Source organism: Montipora foliosa, chromosome 6 (assembly GCF_036669935.1).
Source record: "Montipora foliosa isolate CH-2021 chromosome 6, ASM3666993v2, whole genome shotgun sequence".
Lineage (NCBI taxonomy): Eukaryota > Metazoa > Cnidaria > Anthozoa > Scleractinia > Acroporidae > Montipora > Montipora foliosa.
In genome coordinates this window covers 59929353-59935315 of record NC_090874.1, presented here as the reverse complement: position 1 = coordinate 59935315, position 5963 = coordinate 59929353, and the positions used below count along the sequence as shown (strand labels likewise).

General features: G+C 39.2%; 1 protein-coding gene across 1 annotated transcript in view; it reads right to left on the bottom strand.

Annotated features, from left to right (window-relative positions):
• Positions 1 to 4331, bottom strand: part of LOC138007992 (QRFP-like peptide receptor) — a 21157-nt gene extending 16826 nt beyond the window's left edge. The window contains exon 1 of the mRNA XM_068855157.1: positions 4180 to 4331. The gene's annotated coding sequence lies outside the window, so the exon portion shown is untranslated. The remainder of the gene's footprint in view (positions 1 to 4179) is intronic.
• Between the last annotated feature and the right edge of the window lie 1632 nt (positions 4332 to 5963).

The window sequence follows — 5963 nt, the reverse complement described above, 5'->3', positions numbered from 1 at the left end:
GCTGAGGCCGTTCGCAAATGCAAACACGCTCCCTGGAACAAAGAACCTTCCACTGAGAATTCCTTATAAGAAAACGTCGAGCTTGTTTCATAAAGACAAGGTAATTAGAAAGTGTATGGTGCATTATTTAAAAAAGAACGTACAGAGTTCGTCTGAGTTGAGAAAGTGTTTATCTCTCGCTTTTGGAAAATAATATTATATTGCACTAAGAATGTCTAGACCTAGACCGCAACTCAGACGTAACAAATCTTCGAGAGTAGGAGATTCTAATAGTCATTTTTACCTTATTACCCGCAGGACTCCTAAACACAAAAAAGACTTGTCAGTTCTATTGTGTAGTCAGGATCAATCTGTTACTAAGCATTCAACAAAACTGAATCAACAAAATGAGAGTTATTGTCTAACAAGAGAAAAGCTATTGATATCAGGAGACATTAAATCGAACCCTGTTGCTCACGGAACGTGTACACGTGCAGTACTGAGAAATCCTTCTATAACACTGTTGCAGGCTCGATTTGCTCAGAAAGGATTGAAGACACTAGAATGTACCTCAGATGGTTCATGCGTCTTTTCTTCTGTTGCCCGCCAGTTATGCAATGATCCTTCCTATCACATGAACGTGCATGCTGCTGGAGTCGAATATGTCAGAAACAACCGTCAACAATTTATTGGACCCATTACAGCGCAATTGTGGGTGTGTTGTCACATTAACATACATGGTGTGATGCACTTATTGTGCAAGCAGTTTCCGATGCATTAAATGTTGCAATACATATAAATGAATCCATTGAGGGGTGGGCACCACTAACTGTTATCAGTCCTATAAGCGGACAACAGGGAACTACTGTTATTAACATTGGACATCTAGATGAAAGAAACTATGTGTTTCAGCAGTTCAGTTAGATTATTATAATGACAGTATTTCAGGTTATGAAATCAGCAGTGTTACCAATGTCAACAATTTTTCAGAGGTAATAATCGATTAATAAACCATGGCCAAAAATGATGTGAGTGTCAGTAATAATTTCTACAAAGCAGTGGCAAAAAGAGGTTATATGAGAGAATCTATCAAACGGAAGAGACAAAATAAAGAGTTTGGATCAGGGAAAAGAAAAACAATGCAAAACACCAAAAAGATCTGAAAATATTGAAGCAGCAAGGGAATATGAAAAGCAAACACTTCACAAGGGTAAAGTTTCCAATCCAGAACATATCAGAGAACTAAACAGAAAAGCACAGAACCATTTAAGGAAAGCTATGCAGAGGTCAAGGCTAAACCAAGCTGAAATTTGTCAAGGTCAAGACTCTATTGTAGACATTCCATGTCAAAAGTAATTTAGTCTTTTCGTCATAAGATAACACATGGCCCTGAATATATATGCACTTGCTGTGATCACTTATGGTTCAGACCATCTGTCTCTAAGGGCGCTTTCCTTTTGTCAGAACAGCCCGGCCAGACCCATCAGTTTGCAAAGAAAATGCAACAATTTGAAGGAACACTCGCATGATAACCCCTCGCATTCTTCCGAGGATTGTATATCATCCTCAAAGAGTGTTAATTTGAAGGCGGTGTAAAGTTAGTCCTTCCAAATGCCTGGTGTGGCCGGTCAGTTCTGTGAAATGGAAAGCGCCCTAAGTGTAACAGTATCAAATATAGTGATAAATATTCGCAGGGTTTGTTGGAGGAATGCCGTATAACTGGCACAAAAAGTGTTAATAAATACTGAATGGATCTGCTCTACTTGCCTAACCTGATGACATCAACAATATGACCTGGCAACAAAAATCAGACCTTATTCAAAATTACCCTGTCATCTGTACTAGGAACTTTGAACACATGGTACAGCTCTTTATAGAGGATGGTTAAAGAGTAATCTTATGCCTATTGGAGAAATGGTAGACTTATTTTACAGGGTTGAATGCTGAAGTTCAGCAAAGGGGATCACACTGGAAACGTTGAAAATGTACAGGCGTATGTAAATCTAAATTCACAGCTTGTAAATTACAATCTACATGTTTTGTAAAATATATTTAATATGTTTTTGTTTCGTAAATAAAATTTACATGATATTTACATCTTTTGTTGGTTCTGTAAATTCATTGGAAATTGGAACTACAGGATCCTTTGGAAGAGTTACATTTGAACAAAACATGTAAATAACATGGAAATATTTTAAAGAAATTTACAGTACTCTGTTTGTAAATTTCATGTAAATTGCTGGGACGAATCATGCCATAACGAGCCGCACGCGCTCTTAGCAACCAAAAAACGGCTGGGGCATCCAGCTGAGAAGCCGGAGTCAACTCTGGTTTCTCAGCTGGATGCCCAGTTCCTTGCAACATTTCATTCCCATTGTATCTATCATCGCAAATCGTTTGAGGCGTGCGATTTCACGGAATCATGTCATCATCTGAGGGCGCTAAGTTAATAATTAAAGGAACGGTATAAAATAGTAAGATGTACCCTGCCGCCAGCCCTTAAAATAGCGATGCGAAAAAGCACTCTCCGTGTTCCAGTAACACAATTACAAAGGATTCTGACGATATATTTTATATATGTCGGGAAAATCCAAGAGAATCAACGGTTCCACCGTTTCCTGACAATTCAGAATATTTTTTAAGTGAAGAAAGACTCTCAGGCAAGGCGTCCTTTCCACAGATTTTTCTCGATTAAAGGAAAATACGTTCAATTTGATGTGGATTCTAAAACTTTAGAATAGGTCGAGAATTAACCCCCTACAACGTGATGAAAGCGTATTATTAGCTGTAGTAGTATTTTAATTCAGTAAAACTCTCCCTGCTTGCAAGCGGGATTCCTGAATAAAATTTTCAACTTTGAATATTGTTGCTTTGGCTATATATTGGAGATTTGCAAACAATTTTCATTTTGCTTGGAACGACTATGGCAAAATGTAATTGCAACTAAAAGGTTTCCTTCTAGTGTACCCAATATGAGGTGCAATGACATGTTAAGTATGATATCGGTTAATATTGCTGCTAAATTCACTTTAGAATTATTTTTGAGCAACTGAAATACATTTCTAAACTTTCAGAGACGTCTTGCATTGCGTTTTTTCGTCAGTCTTAATATATTTGCCTCTATGGATCTCTTGAATGGCAATTTTAACAACTTAATTTTGAAAACACACCAGAAATCTTCGTATTTCCTGTTGGACGCGAACCCACGCGAAAACATTATGTAACTATTTAGTCGGAAGAGAAAACCGTTTGGAAATTTATTGCTATCTTTTTTCCTCCATTTTTAAAATATTTCAACACACGAATTCAAACCAAGATGTCTATCCATTAGCCGGCGAATTTCCACTCATCTGACTCATGATCAAACATTGTACGGTATTTCCCTGGTAGCACCGTTGACTCACAGGAGAATCTCGCTTGGTGGCATAGAAACGCACTATGTAGTCAAAACATTCGTCGGTTTTACTGGCCTGAAAAAGAATATTTTTTATCGAGGGAGATCTGATTTTAATATACCCGATGGCAGCCCTATTGAAGTCACATGGCAAGGCGTCGACCAATCAGACATTTGTCGCCAGTGAAAGCGTGTGTCACCGTGCTTTTTGCTTTTACGTTGGGCAAGGCCCCAAGAAGTCAAAGGACAGAAGCTTCGAGAAACCGCCTCAGTAATTGAAGTCAGAAGTTGACCAGTAAAGAACCAAACAATGGAAATCACTGGTTCTTAATAGCTGGAAGAATTGGAGTTAGTTAGCCAGCAAATCGAAAGTCATAAATATCTTACATTGAGCTAAATGCGTTAAGGACAACATCATAAAATGATCGTGTTTCCGAAGCTGTTCCTGAGCAGGAACTGACATATCGCTGGCTAAACTGAAGAGGAAATATGCGCACTAAGGTGAAATGTTCGAAGCAATCATTCAAGGTCCATTCATGTCACACCATTTCACCTTTGTAGAAAGGGGGGAAAAGCTAAACTGCAGGATATACCCAGCCACTTATTTGTATGCGAATGGCGTTTATTGTTACATGCGTCGTAATTCAAGCGATGCCGCTACAACTTAAACAAAAAGAAATTGGGATGTGCATTTTAGAGAGCGACTGATCCAAAACAGTGACAAAATGCCAGACGTTAAGTAGTACTACGTTTAAAGATTACGTGTTGTAATCAAAGGTGTCATGAAAAATGGTTTGAGCATTTACCTGGTGTTAGATGAGGAGACGTCGTTATTTCTTTGATCTTTGAAATAAGATAACCTACCGGTCAGTATAAAATGCAGACTACAAACCCGACTACAGACTGCAGGTTCCAGATTGCAGATTGGGTTTAAAATGCAAACTAGGTACAAAATGCAAACTGCCGACTGGGTCCAAAACTGACTAATGTTTTGACTTCATAGTGCGTTTCTATGCCAGCGAGATTCTCTTTTGAGTTAACGGTGCTACCAGGGAAATATCTTAGGAAATTTCAAGGTCAACGCGAGTCTCGGTTGCTGAGACAGTGTTTGAGTGGAAATTCGTTCGTGGAGCTTGGCCGGCTAATGGATTAACATCTTGGTTTGAATTCATGTGTTGAAAATATCAGTTAAAAATGGAGCAAAAAACACACCAATAAATCTCCAAACGGTTTTCTCTTCCAACAAAGGCCCCGTCCACACGTATCCGGATATTTTTGAATCCGTAACTTTTTGTTCCCAGATTCAAAAATATTTCCATCCACACGTAGCGTATTCAAATCGAATTTGCCCGTGCACACGAATCCGAAACGTTTCCGGATTCTCATGGCTCTCGATAGATGTAGGTCTGCATGACGTCTATTCGGCGATAGATTTAGATTTCGCAAGAATGTGAAAAGACGGACCGGCGCCACCCTCCTAGCGAATTTGGACCCCGGGTGACTAAATCCCGTAACGGATTTAGTCCCCTATCGCGGATTTGGACCCTTCCATATTACACTTGCATGATAACCCCTCGTATCAATGTCTTCCGGAGGATTATGTATCATCCTAGAAGAGAGTTAATTTGAAGGCGGTGTAAAGTTAGTCCTTCCAAATGCCTGGTTTGGCCGGTCAGTTCTGTCAAATGGAAAGCGCTCTAAGTGTAACAGAATCAAATATAGTGATAAATATTCGCAAAGTTTGTTGGAGGAATGTATTGACTGAATGCATAAATGGCGGCCAAAAATGTTTTCTTTTGTTCATGTGCTAATGAGACTCACTAGGCTGACTCTCAAGAAATCTTTCTTTTGTATTTTGTCCATGCAAACGAGGCTAGTGAGGCTAATTAGCACATAAACAAAAGTATATGTTTTTGGCCGCCATTTATGCATTCGGTCTATAACTGGCACAAAAAGTGTTAATAAATACTGAATGGATCTGCTCTACTTGCCTAACCTGATGACATCAACAATATGACCTGGCATCTGTACTAGGAACTTTGAACACATGGTACAGCTCTTTATAGAGGATGTTGTCAAAGAGTAATCTTATGCCTATTGGAGAAATGGTAGACTTATTTTACAGGGTTGAATTCCAGGAAAGGGGATCATGATCACCTCACATTCTCTGCATTATTTTGGGTATCGAGTTGCATATGAGAGCACCCCGTGATGTTACACAATTATCCAGCTGTTATATCACACTGACTAGTACATAAAGAAAACTTCAGCCTGCCAATTTTAAACAATCGCGGAAACTTTCATATCCACGAGAAACGACAGTGGCACTTTGATTTAAATTTGGTCTGGGAGGACGGAGGAAATTCTTTGCGGAAACTTAACTCTTCACAGATTTGCCATGAGGAAACGTATGCTCTGTTGAGGATTCTATTGCTTAAGCTTCAAAAACCTCCTTGTAGAGATTAGCAACAACGGCGGAAAGCGGGCTCCCCATGGCAGCACCTTCTCTCTATTCGCAGATCAATACATTATACTACAAATACGTAGATCTTAATACGAAATCTAAGAGGTCCGTAACGTGGGCAGGTGT